A 14,713-nucleotide genomic window follows, 5' to 3' on the forward strand; every position below is an offset into this window, starting at 1 on the left:
GCTATAAACAAAAAATGAGCGACAATTCTGAAAAATAAAAAAAAGTTTTTCACATTCTGCTATAAAACATTCCCCCCCAAAAAAAAAAATCTAATTTTTTTATCCTTTTAGGCCAATTTGTATTCTGCTACATATTATTGGTTAAAAAAAAAACCGCAATAAGCGTATTTTGATTGGTTTGCACAAAAGTTATTGCGTCTTCAAACTAGGGGAAATGTTTATGTCATTTTTATTTATTTCTTTTTTTGTACTAGTAATGGTGGCGCTGTGCGATTTTTAGCTGGACTGCGACATTGCGGCGGACAGATCGGACCCCTAACTGACATTTTTGACACTTTTGGGGGGGACCAGTGACATTACTACAGTAATCAGTGCTAAAAAATATGCACTGTTACTGTAAAAATGACATTGGCAGGGAAGGAGTTAACCCAGGGGAGATCAAAGTTAAGTGTGAGCCTAGGGGAGTGTTTTCTAACTGTATAGGGGGAGGGACTTGTGAAATTACTATAGAGACCTGTGATCCTATATAGAAGGATCACAGGTGCTCTGTGATCATTTCAGAGAAAACAACAGTCTGCTGCGTTTGCAACAGCTGACCGTCCTTCTCTCTCAGCGGGGAGCGATTGCCGGTGCCCGTAGGCAATCGCGGCCACTGGTCCCGTCTATCGGCATCCCTGCTGCCTAGTGGGGGCGAGAGCGTGCCACCAGCGGCGTGCACTTGCTCCCCAACACCACGCGCGCGACCGATGTAGGGCTACGTCGGTTCGTGCAGAAGAGCCAGCCTGCCGCAGTAAATGTTAAATTATTCAAAAGCAGTTAAATTATTCAAAAGGCACCTGGAATATGCAAACTGCAGCCTGCATAGGTGTGAACCAGGCCTAACAGCTTCAACTCTTCTGGGAAGACTGTCCACATGGTTTAGGAGTGTGTCTATGGGAATGTTTGACCATTCTTCCAGAAGCGCATTTGTGAGGTCAGGCACTGATGTTGGAGAGAAAGCCTGGCTCACAGTCTCCGCTCTAATTCATCCCAAAAGTGTTTTATTGGGTTGAGGTCAGGAGTCTGTGCAGGTCAGTCAAGTTCCTTCACCCCAAACTCACTCATCCATGTCTTTATAGACCTTGCTCAAGAATAACCCGACGGACTAAGACTGGGATGCCAATAAAGTTCATGTGCGTCTAAAGGCAGGCGTCCCAATACTTTTGGTAATATAGTGTACATTTCTCTACTTGCAGGGTCTTAGCTACTTCCAGACCACCTGCCGCATATGCCTGTACATGATTTTGTGCACGAGATTTCAGGGGCCAATCGGGGGAATATCAGAACGGTGGTCTGCCTATGTAAACAAGGCAGACCACTGCTCTGTCAGGGAGGAAAAGGGAGATCTTGCGTTTCAGCTAAGCTGAAACACAGATCTCTCTTTTCCCCTAGTGCATCCACTTCCCCCACAGTTAGAAAGCACTCCTTAGGAACACACCTAACCCCTTGATTGCCCCTAGTGTTAACACCTTCCCTGCCAGTGTCATTTACACAGTATAAGTGCATTCATTTAGCACTGACCCCTGTATTGGTGTCACTGGTCCCCAAAAAGTGTCAGATTTGTCGGCCGCAATGTCGCAGTCCCGCTAAAAATCCCTAATCACCGCCATTACTAGAAAAACAATAAGAAAAATAAAAAGTCCATAAATGTATCCTATAGTTTGTAGACACTATACCTTTTGCGCAAACCAATCAATATACACTTATTGGGATTTTGTTTACCAAAAATATGTGGCAGAATACATATTGACCTAAATTGATGAAAAAAATCATTGTTTTTTAAATTGTTTTATTGGGAATGGTTTATAGCAGAAAGTAAAAAATATAGTTTTTTTTTTTTCCAAAATTGGGGTTCTTTTTTTGTTTATAGCGCAAAAGATAAAAACCGTAGAGGTGATCAAATTCCCCCAAAATAAAATCTCTATTTGTGGTAAAAAAAGGACATCAATCTTATTTGGGTACAGTGTCGCATGATCGCGCAATTGTCAGTTGAAGTAATGCAGTGCCGAAACGCAAAAAATGGCCTGGTAATTACGGGGGTAATCTTTCCTAGGCTGAAGTGGTTAAAGGGATAAAACATAGTAAATATGCATGTACTGCATACCTTTTATTTTTTCCTGGCATACATTTTAACAACACTGTAAATGCTAATGCCTTTTTGGTAAAGTATATAAATCTGCCATCCAAGAACAGGCATAATTTGTGTGTTATGGAGACACAGTAATGGCCCATACACACTATAAGATTTTCTGAAGATTTATTCCTTTAGACTTCCCAAAACCATATAATATGAGGTCAAACCTAAACACTTTCAATTTGTATGCAATCTGGCAGGCCCCTGCACTACATAGAAAAGGTAAATCTGAAGGAAAAAGTCTTCAGAAAATCTTATAGTGTGTATGGCCCTTTAGATCAAAAGGTTGCATTCAGACAAACCTAAAGCTGGATACACACTATACAACTTTTGTTGGTAGATTTCCTTTAGATTTACCTTCAACTATGTAGTGCACGGGCCTGCCTGATTGCATACAAATTAAAAATGTTTAAGTCTGACCTCATATTATTTGGTTTTGGTAAATCTAAAAGGAAAAAATATAAAGACAATTGTATAGTGTGTATCCAGCTTAACCACTTGCCAACCGCCGCACGACTATTTACTATGGCGGTCAGCCCCTCACAGGCAAAGCGACGTAGGACTACGTCGCTAGCCTGTGAGGCTCTAGGGAGTGAGCGCGCGCCGCCGGAGGCGCGCTCCCGCTCGGTCACGGACCCCCCTGCACGTGTGCCTGGCGGACCCGATGTCCGCCGGGCACTCGCGATTGTCCGTTACACCGGGAGCAAGGCAGGCGGCTAATGTAAACAAAGCCGCCTGTCATCCTCCCCTGTGTAAGAATGGAGATCATACGGTTCTGCTATGTAGGACTGTTGATTTCTGTTCTTACACTAGTAGCCACATCCAATCACAGTTAGAAACACGCCTCTAGGGACACACTTAACCCCTCCCTCTCAAAAAAAGTTAACCCCTTCACTGCCAGTGTCATTTTTACAGTAACAGTGCATATGTATAGCACTGATTACTGCAGTAATGTCACTGGTAACCCCAAAAGTGTCAAAAATGTCAGTCAAGGGTCCGATCTGTCCGCCGCAATGTCGCAGTCCAGCAAAAAAAAAAAAAAAAAATCGCAGATCGCCGCCATTACTCGTTAACAAAAAAAAAAATGACAAAAATCTTTCCCTTAGTTAGTAAACGCAATAACTTTTGCGCAAACAAACCAAATACGCTTTTTGCAATTTTTTTTACCAAACATATGTAGCATAAAACAAATTGGCCTAAAATGTTAAAAATTTTGATTTTTACATTTTTTTGGGGGGAATTTCATATAAACAAAATGTGAAAAATATTGTTATTTTTGCAAAATTTACACTTTTTTTTGTTTATAGCGCATGATCAAAAATCGCACAGGTGATCAAATACCACCAAAAGAAAGCTCTGTTTGTGGGAAAAAAAGGACGTCAAATAAGTTTAGGTACAGCGTCGCACGACCGCACAATTGTCCGTTAAAGTCACGCAGTGCCGAATCGCAAAATACCCCCTGGTCAGGAAGGGGGTAAAATCTTCCGGGGCTTAAGTGGTTAAGGGATATCAAGAGTGTGGTGGCAGGAGTTATTTTGCATCCTCTAGTGAAATCAATAAATCCCCTATGAATATTTTACATGAGAATTCCTAGAAAAGATTTTCTCTGCTGGATGTTGCGCCTACATACAGCAATTAAAGCCTTGATTGGCAGCCACAGACCAAATTCTCACATTTAGGTCGGCTGCATTTACATTGAAATCCACAACTATAGAAAGCTTTTGCCCTTTGCAGATATGTATTTTGAATGGCCAGCTTCTAATCAGCCATCACCAGCTGTCAGTCAGAACCCAGCATACCTATCCTACCCATCCTGCCTTTAGAGGCATGTGTACTTTTGCATATAGAGAAGGCAACGTGCATGATCATCCACTCCAACATAATATACCAGTACACGTTTGGCAGATTATGATGCAGGATCTATACACAAACATCAAATGATAGATTAATCATACATTTAATTGTCTCCAACAATCCTTCACTGACAATCGATCAACTGATGCAACAAAACAAAATTCAATAGGATTTTCCACCAGGGCTGCTGAATGTTAGTTTTTAAGGGAAATGGTTGTTTAGTCTGAAAGCTACAATTATTTTTTTGTATAATTATATTGTGTTTTCACTGTTTTTTTTTTTTTTTTAAGATAGGTTTATTGAAATTTTCAAGTACTACACAATAAAACAAATTAGGCACAACACAACCCATCTATGTCTCCCGCGTCTCAATAAAAAATGGTAACAGTGCAGAGAGGGGTCATAACTCACATTGTCAAAGATGAACTCCACAACAGATTTTAAAAGCATAAATACCTGAATTTGATGTCGGTCTTTGCATGACCGTATTCATAATGGGAGTGGGAGGGGCAGCACCAGGATCCAATCAGGTGTGCTGCAGTGAACATGTGCTGCTGACAGTAGGAGGGAGGATCTAATCAGTCTTCTGCTGCCTCCAAACTGTCCAAATCACAGGTTAGGGGTAGAGGTCACCTAGCGATAACTGCATAAGGTCACCAGGCTAGTGGGATTTTGAAAAACTCAGGACTGGATGCAGAGAAGTGTAAATCCTTTGGCAAGTATAAGCTCCATTAAAAAAAAAAACACTATCTGATACTAAAAAAAGAAAAGTTTGGCTATATGTGTATGTTTTATATTTGTTGTCAATTTCTCAAGTGAGGAGATTAACCTCAGAACTGATTGAAACCATTGCGTCTGGTACAGATACAAAGTCCAACAATCCTGAGTTGTCACAGAAAGTAAGGGGAAATCTTCCAATGGGTAATTCTGCTCTAGTAATAACTGTCTAAGAGGGCATATCCCCTTGTTTTGGAGAAATCATTTACTTCCTGCTGTGTTTCTGGGATAGGAAGTAAAGGACAATTTACCAGATGGGACAGAAAGAAAAATTAAAAAAAAAGAAAGGTTCCAGAAATGGTTAAAAAAAAAAAAAGTTTTGGATCTATATTTACCTAAACGCTTACCTAACTTGCATATAGGTGGCCTAGTACGTGATCCTGCACTTCCAGGTCTAGGGCGCGTGCCGGCGACGACCCGCTCCGATTATACACAGGGGGAGCTGATTGGCTGGTACGACAGACTCAATGTCCACCTACACCCACCAATGCTTAGGTACAGAGGCAGAACGGTGGTGTACAGAAGGCATAGATCCTGTGTCTCTGCTAAGCAGGGGCACCGATCCATGCCTTCCCCTAGTTCAAGCACCTACCCACAGTAGTAAAAACACCAGCTAGGCACACAGTTACCTCTTTCATCGCCCCTGATGTTTACCCCTTCCCAGCCAGTGTCATTAGTACGACAGAGCATATTTTTAGCACTGATCACTGTATTAGTGTCACTGGTCCCCAAAAAGTGTCCGATTTGTTGTTCGCCGTAATATCACAGTCCCGCTGATCACCACCATTACTAGTAAAAAATATATATATATATATATATATATATATATATATATATATATATATATATATATAGATATAATCTCTCTCTCTCTCTCTCTCTCTCTCTCTCTCTCTCTCTCTCTCTCTCTCTCTCTCTCTCTCTCTCTCTCTCTCTCTATATATATATATATATATATATATATATATATATATATATATATATAAATAATATCACTCACATAAATATATATATATATATATATATATATATATATAAAATATCTCTCTCTATATAATACATCTCTCTATCTATATCACACAGTTTGAAGAAGAAAAGATTTTTATTACTATTTATTTTTTTTTTATTGGATGTTTTATAACAAAGATTAAAAAATGTGGTCAGCCTTTTTTTGTTTAAAGCGCAAGAAAAAAAAAAGAAGCAGGGGTTATCAAATACAACCAAAAGAAAGCTCTATTTGTGGAGGGAAAAACAAGGACAAGTTTTATTTGGGTAAAGCGTCGCATGACCGCACAATTGTCAGTTAAAATAACGCAGTGCAGAATCACAAAAAAGGGTCTGGTCATAAAGGGGGTAAATCTTCGCAAGGTCAAGTGGTTAAAGAATGTGAGTGAATCTCACATTCATCAAATATTTACTGCAGGTGAATCCTCCAGGTGCATTAGGTTAAATGAAAACAAATGACTTGCCACTGTTGATTGGCAAACATAGCATTCACTGCTTTATAATATATAGCCCTTAAAGCATACGGAAAGCATTGGACATTAAGAGGTTGGGGTGTGTTCTAGTCTTTACAACGGGCATCTTGAAGTTAGAATTGATAAATGTTTATGTAGCACCACCCTCCTAGTTTGGTTGCTAGGCAAATTTAGTTATTTTTTGCTTCTCTGTAGCCAGTGGAGCAGTTGATTGCTTTATTCTTACTTATTAGACATTTCTAGACCATAGTGGGCTGGAAAGTTAGATAAGCAGTCTGAATATTTATGGGACTCCAGCCAATCCCTGGGGAGGTGTGCCCAGTAGGTGGTTGAACATAAATAGTCTAAGGCCTGGAGTAGCCCTGCTGGAGAGGTCTGCATGTTCATTGAAGTCCACAGCTGTGGCATAGCCGAGGGTCCTACTTCTAAAATCCTTCTCTGAAACTAATCAAAGGAATTTCACTTAAGGATCTAGTCTGGAAAGCTCACTGAGAAGAGCCTGGTGGAGGTTAGAAAAGGTCTGGTTGTCCTATGGCATTGTGAGCATTAACCTCTCCCTCGTTGAAGTGTCTGGTGGAGACTAGAGGGAGGCATCTGGTGATCGGACATTGTGAATACTGGCCTGTGTTTAAGCTCCTAGTGACTGTGCTGTTTTTCTTTGGGTAGAAGAGCCAGTGGTAGTACTGTCTGGAATAGCTTTTAAAAAGGCAAGAAATAGGTCAACAACACATCAGGTATCTCCGTAGAGTTCAATGCTTTAAAGGATCACATCACAGAAGATAGCAATATTTCAGAGCCACGCAGGACCCCTTCATTAGGCATGTGACAACTGCAAACAGTGCAATATAACGAACCATCCACCAATCAAACTGAAGCAATACATTGGTTGGTAAATGGTTCTTTAGAGTATATTTTGTTATTGTCCCATCTGATGAATAGGTCCTGCATAGCTATGAAACATTGCGATCATCTGCTGTGATGCAATCATTCAGTAAAGCGTTTGACCCTTTTATGGAGTTCCCTGCTGTGCTGGTGACATATTTGCTTTGAAGTACTTTCTGGCTCCAGCTGATGGTTGCTACAGCATCTAATCACTCTTCAGCCATTTTTAGCAACATGTGCGTTGGGGATATTGCCTTGAGCTTTAAAAATTCATGTTAGACTTACCGCTAACTTGTTTTCCAAGAGTCTTTCAGAACAGCAACTTGAGAGATGGCTCCTCCCACTTGCCAACAGGAAACACCGCATCCACCAAACTTTAAAAGGAGGCTTCTCCCCACAGCTCATCAGTTGTAGTAGAGTACCTCCGGCCCATGCTGGCACACATAATCCCAATATGGTTAATAACAGCAAAGAACAAAAAAGGGCAAGTTGCTGCTGTCCTGAAAGACTCTTGGAAAACAAGTTACCGGTAAGTCTAACTTGAATTTTCCTTAAACGTCTTTCGGGACAGCACCTTGAAAGGATAAACAAGACTTACTAATTAGGGAGGGACAACAGCCTGAAGGACCTTTCTGCCAAAAGCTTGATCCCTTGATGACAGAAGGTCCAGTCTGTAATGACGTACAAACGTTAAATAGCTTGACCACATCCCTTCCCGGTTAAAACTGGTTGATATAGAGTTACCCATGCATAAGATTAGAAAAGATAAATTCGGATTCTGTGTTTTAAACCTGGGATCTTGCCAACATCCCTAATAAATATGGAACAAGAATAACCCCTGAGGATTGGGACTTTCAACGGCAAGAATCAGGACTTGAGTATGAAAATATATAAATTTTATTACACATATTATAAAGATAAGTCATACATAATCACACATAAAGTATATGATAAAAACAAGGTCATAGATACGTCTTGGAACCAGGAGGGTCTGAGGTGTCTGGATCGGACTAGACGCGTTTCGGTCCAAATGCCTTTCTCAATGGTCCACAAAACACCAGAGCTCAGACTAGGAGCATAAAAGGTAACAATGAGTATGATACAAATGGTAAGTATAAAGTTAGATTTAACATGTATTAAACAATGTTAAAAGCAATATAGCACATAATTCATTATACATAGTGTTTGTCGTATTTAGATGTGAAAAAGGGGGGGCAAAAATGCCTCTATGATTACATACCAGATATGTAAGACCTCTGTGGAATCCAGGACGTGAGACCAAAGGGATGGGCCTTGGTGGATGAGAAAAAGGCCTTCAATTGTCAATGGCCGCAAAGAGTATATGCCAGTTAAACTGGGTCTATGCAAGATAGGCTCAGAGCAATATGTTAATATTTGTATGGGCTTCCAAGGGAGATTTCAATAATTGTAAGCCAAATACACAGTGGTATGGCAAATGACAGTGAGAAGAGAGCTCCACGAACAGAGAATCCCGGGCAAGTTGCTGCTGTCCTGAAAGACTCTTGGAAAACAAGTTACCGGTAAGTCTAACTTGAATTTTCCTTAAACGTCTTTCAGGACAGCACCTTGAAAGGATAAACAAGACTTACTAATTAGGGAGGGACAACAGCCTGAAGGACCTTTCTGCCAAAAGCTTGATCCCTTGATGACAGAAGGTCCAGTCTGTAATGACGTACAAACGTTAAATAGCTTGACCACATCCCTTCCCGGTTAAAACTGGTTGATATAGAGTTACCCATGCATAAGATTATATGAGCAGGGGTTGCCCCTGGAAATATGACAAGGTGTGGGCTCCCTGGACTGCCGAGTAATCCCATGAGTCTTCTTTTCCCCCCTACTCTCTACCTGTTGAACCCCCCCCCCCCCCCCCGGCTTCCTGATGCTTGTTTTCTCACCCCCCTTCCCTTTCAACTCTCTTCCCTGTGGCTCCATCTCTTCTCTACTACTATCCCCCTCTCCCCTCTCTACCCCTCTTCGTCTTCCCTCCCTTTTTTTCTTCTTCTCTCCTACCTTTCTTCTTCCCATTGAGGGAGGTTAATCTGGGATATCCTATTGAATTGTTTCCTCATTAATAGCTTATGGTGATATTGTCTCTCTACTGTGCACCTCAGAAGTACTTCTTTTGTATACCATTGCTCTTTTGCACTGTCTTTTGTAGTGAAGTTCCCTCTCTTACTGTGATTTTTTTCTGTATAATTATTTCTTTTTCAATAAAGCACTCCTTGCTTGTTAAAAAAAAAAAAAAAAAAAAAAAAAAAAAAAAATAGCTTGACCACTTTGCCGCGTACAAATTTGATCTGGGGTGCCAGCAGCATTTTCTGCCAAGGTAGTGGTAAGAGCTCTAGTAGAGTGCGCTAGAATCTCCAGCGGGGGAGATAATTCCATCTGGGAGTAAGCCTCTAAAATAGCTGACCTAAGCCACCTAGCAATTGACCCTTTTGATGCCTGGTGGCCCTTTTTATTGCCTGAAAAAAAAAAGAAACAGAATACGAAGACCTAAAGTTCCTTGTTACCTACAGGTAGTGTAACTGGATTCTCCTCACATCTAGATTGTGAAAAAGTCTTTCCTTAACCTCTGAAGGGTTAGGACAAAATGTCGGCAGGACAATATCCTGAGACTGGTTTGGAACTGACGCCACCTTTGGAAAAAACTCAGATCTGTTTTGAGTATAATTCCATCAGGGTAGATGGACAAAAAACTGATACGCGTGCAGTTCACTGATTCTTCTTGCGAATGTAATTGCAATTAGAAATACCAACTTGAGGAAAAGATTCTTTAAAGAAATAAGACTCTAAAAGTTTAAAAAGGTTCCTTTGTGAAGGCCTGTAGAACCACTGACAAATCCCACTTAGGGAAAAATTTTGCTGGTGCTGGTCTGGCACCAGAAAGTGCCTTAAAAAATCTTGCAACCAAAGGTTCTGAAGCAATTGGTCTCTCCAGGAATACTCTTAAGGCGGCTACCTGTACCTTAAGGCTGCATTCACATGTCAGCGTTTGGATCGCGGGCAGAACCGCCGCGGTTCCGCCCGCGATCCAGAGATTATTGCAAATCGCGGGACGCCTAGCGTTGCCCGTTGATTTGCAATAGCCCCCCAAACGCCGAGCGATGTTGCCGCGATTTCCGCCTGCCGAATCGCGGCAACATCGCGCAAACAAAATCGCGGGACGCAATACGCTCCAAAGAAGTACAAGAGCTTCTTTGGAGCGTATTGCGTCCCGCGATTTTGTTTGCGCGATGTTGCCGCGATTCGGCAGGCGGAAATCGCGGCAACATCGCTCGGCGTTTGGGGGGCTATTGCAAATCAACGGGCAACGCTAGGCGTCCCGCGATTTGCAATAATCTCCGGATCGCAGGCGGAACCGCGGCGGTTCTGCCCGCGATCCAAACGCTGACATGTGAATGCAGCCTTAGAGTGCTAACCGCCAGACCCTTTTCTGCACCATTCTGCAGGAATTTCAAACACTGATACAATAGCTTCCAAGGTTCAATTCGTTGAATGACACCAAGTATTGTAGGTTTTCCAAACTTTAGCATAAGCCCTAGTTACTTTCATCTTACTAGAAAGCAAAATGGTCACTAGAGGGTCTGAGAGTCCTTTAATTCTCAATAGCTGCTCCTCAGATACCAGGCAGTGAGGTTTAGCCTGGCCACATCCGGGTGATGAACTGGGCCCTGAAGCAGCAAATCCTGTTGAAGAGGGAGCTGCCAAAATGGTTTGACTGCCATCTGTAGAATGGTTGAGAACCAAGCTCTCTTTGGCCAAAATGGGGCAATCACCGATGCGGTTTCTTTCTGTATTTTCTGTAACACCAGCGGAATGAGCTGGAAAGGGGGGAAAGCATAACCCAGAAGAAAGTTCCAAGGATGCGCAAAGGCATCTATCCCCAGGAAAACGTTGTCTCGATGGGAGAGAAAAGAATCAAGGGAGCTGTGTGTTTTCTCTTAAAGCAAATAAGTCTGCTTCTGAATGTCTCCAAGTCCTGGTGATTAAATCAAAGATTTCTAAATTTCAGGCTCTAATCTGCTTCCTGAATCTTCTGTCTGCTAAAAAAATCTGCCAGCTCGTTTAACGTGCCTTTGAGATGGACCGCTGATAAGGAAAGTAAGGAACTTTCTGCCTTCTCCAGTATTTCAGTCGACAGCAACTGAGGGTCCTGCTTCTCGTGCCCCCGTTTGTTTAAATAAGCCACAGCCGTGGCGTTGGTCTGATAAAATCTACACATGGGATCCCTGGAAGTTCGGAGAGAAGGCAACCAAAGTAACTGCTTTAAAACTTTCTCCAGTTTGAGGACTTCATTGCCTCAGCTTGGGACCAAACACCTTGTGCCAGATTCTGATCCCAGTGGGCTCCCCATCCCCACATGCCGGCATCTGTTGTCACTCTTCTTTCGACCGGAAAGGTCCAAAGTAAGCCCCTTGACAAAGTTGCTTGATTCCTCCACCGCCAGAGGGTCCTTTTAACTTTGGTGGGGATTTTTACTTTTGCTTCTAGGGTCTTTGGACTGTGATCCCAAACCTTCAGCAGGAAATTTTGGAATTTTGCCTGAAATGGAGTCTTGTCCATTGAATGGCTGGCATAGTCGAGGTTAGGGTTCCCAGGGCTGACAAAACTCTTCTGACCGACACCTCCTGGTTTGTTTGTAGCATAGCTACTAGATTCTGGATTTTATTTTTCTTCTGGAAGGAAGATTCTATGTTCTATAGAATTTATCTTTAACCCAGAAACTGTACCAGCTGAGCTGGAGTGAAGCTTGACTTCTGAAGGTTCACAATCCAACTCAAGGTTTGTAAGTGACTGCGGGCCCTGCTCAGGTCTTCTTGCAATTTTTCTCTTGAAGGAGGTAGTCCAGATATGGGATTACTGAGACTCCTTGGAGGCGGAGAGGAGCAAGGCCTTCTGCCATTACCTTTGTAAAGATCCATGGGGCAGATGAAAGGCCAAAAGGGGAGGGCTCTGACTTGCAGATGCAGGAATTCTTTTCCCATATCCACGGCCAACCTCAGGAACTTTTGGGATTGAGTGGCTATGGGAATATGCAGATAAGCATCTCTTAAATCGATCGATGCCATGAAGCATCCTTTGGTCAACAGATTCCTGACAGTAAAGATTGAATCCATACAAAATCTTTTGTACAGGACTGACCTGTTTAACAGTTTTAGGTTGAGAATGAGATGAAAACTCCCGGAAGGCTTCCTTATCAGAAAGATATGGGAATAAAATCCCAGATGTCGTTCTTCTGGTGATACTTGACTCACAACTCAAGTCCTTTCATTGCCAGGGATTTTGTTGTGTCTTTTGGAAGGTTCGTGACAAAATATCTTTCTGGAGGAGGATCCGTAGATTCTATTTGCTAACCCTGGAGCGGTAATGGCTAAAATATGTTGATTTTTTGTCATAGCTGCCCAGTGGGGGAGGAATTTTTGCAGTCTTCCTCCCACAGGCAGCAAATTGTCATAGTAACTTGTTGGTTGACGTAGAAGGATGGAAAAGGACGTTTCCTTTTCCTCTAGACCTTTGCACTGACCACTTCTTCCTTTTCCCTTAGGGCTTGCTCTCTTACTCCTGAGCCCTTTGAGGTTTAAAAAGACATTTAGCTGGCTGTTTTCTCTTTTTAACAGGAAATTATCTCTTTTTGTCAGCTGTCCTGTCCAAAACTGAGTTGTCCTGTCCAAAACTGAGTCTAAATCAGGACCAAAACAGTGGATCCCCCATAAACGGAATACCGCAAAGTTTGCTTTTGGATGCCGCATCCCTGGGCCAAGTCTTCAAACATAGAGTTCTTTTGGATGAGTTAGCTAGAGCTGCCGGCCTTGCTGTCATCCTTACAGATTCTGCTGATGCATCCGCAAGTAGGCTATAGCCATAAACAGAGTGGATAAAGAATCAAGGATGTCGTTTGGGCGAATATGCGATAATATGCGCATTGAGGGGATTAATCCAGTACTCCTGGTTTCTGGATACACAAGTGGTCACCATAGCTGGTTTGAGAATGCACATGATGGATTGCCAAGCTTTCTTAAATTGCTGATCCATTCTTTTGTCCATGGGATCTTTTAGTATTCCCATGTCCTCAAATGCAAGGTCAGTCGAACTGGAAACTTAGGAGAAGGCTGCATCAAGCTTGGGTACTTTATTCCAAAGTGCCTCTGGGTCTTCATCAAAAGTAAAACGCCTAAAGTAATATAAACTGCCTTTAACAAACCATCCACTTGTACTAAAGACAGCTTGTATTTTGAGGGTATATTTTCTACCCCTTCCTCCTCTTCATCTTCTTTGGAATGAGAGGGAGAAAATCTCTCTTTGGTAGGAGGGCCTATCTCCACTGCTACTGAAGGGATTAACTGTGAGCCCTGAGAGGATTGTGAGGTAGATGGTTGACTTAACCACTTCTGGACCACCCGCCACAATTTTACATTAGTACTTTGACGTTAAATACTGCGGTTATGGCAGCAGATGACTGCCATAACCCCTGTACTTTTTGGAAACTACAGGCAGTCTGCTTTAACATAAGGGTGGTCCCAGCGGCAGATTCTGCAGCTAGCGGCGAAAACGAACCGGTCTGCTGTACCTCCAGGCAGGAAGTCGAGTGAGGGGAAGATGGCCCTCACTCGACTTTGGCCTTGGAGGACCTGCAACTTGCTTTCTAGCAACCGATTTAAAGAGCCCATTTTTTTCAAAAAGAAAAAAAAAGGATTTTTTTTTTTTTTTTAGTGTAGATGTGAGATCTGAGGTCTTTTTGACCCCAGATCTCACATTAAAGAGGTCCTGTCCTGCTTATTTCTATTACAAGGGATGTTTACGTTCCTTGTAATAGGAATAAAAGTGATTCAAAAAAAGTGTAAAAATAAAAGATAAAATAAATAGAAAAAAAAAAAATTAAAGCGCCCTGTCCCCGTTAGTTCATGTGCAGAAGCGAACGCATATGCAAGTCACGCCCACATATGTAATCGGTGTTCAAACCACATGTGAGGTATTTCCACGATCAAAAGAGCAAGAGCAACAATTGGAGCCCTAGACCGCCTCTGTAAGTCTAAACTGGTAACCAGTAGAAATTTTTAAAGTGTCGCCTATGGGGCTTTTTAAGTACCAAGGTTTGTCACCATTCCGCGAGCGTGCGCAATTTTGAAGCAGGACATGTTGGGTATCTATTTACTTGGCGTCACATTATCTTTCACATTATAGAAAAAAATTGGGCTAACTTAACCGTTTTCTTATTTAATTCAAAAAAGTGATTTTTTTCCCCAAAAAAACTTGTGTTTGTAAGACCGCTGCGCAAATACGGTGTGAAAAAATATTGCCACAATCTCCATTTTATTTTCTAGGGTCTCTGCTAAAGAAAAAAAAAAAAAAAAAAAATATATATATATATATTATAGCAAAAAAAAAAAAAAAAAAAAAATGATTTTTAACTTGTAAACAACAAGTGTAAGAAAAAGGCCTGGTCCAGAAGTGGTTAAGGATGAAACTGTTAGTAAAGATCGAAAGGACTGGATGGTAGCTCCTTTCTAACCAATGCGATTAAATC

This window comes from Pelophylax lessonae (assembly GCF_965119305.1).
Source record: "Pelophylax lessonae genome assembly, chromosome: 1".
Taxonomy (NCBI): domain Eukaryota; kingdom Metazoa; phylum Chordata; class Amphibia; order Anura; family Ranidae; genus Pelophylax; species Pelophylax lessonae.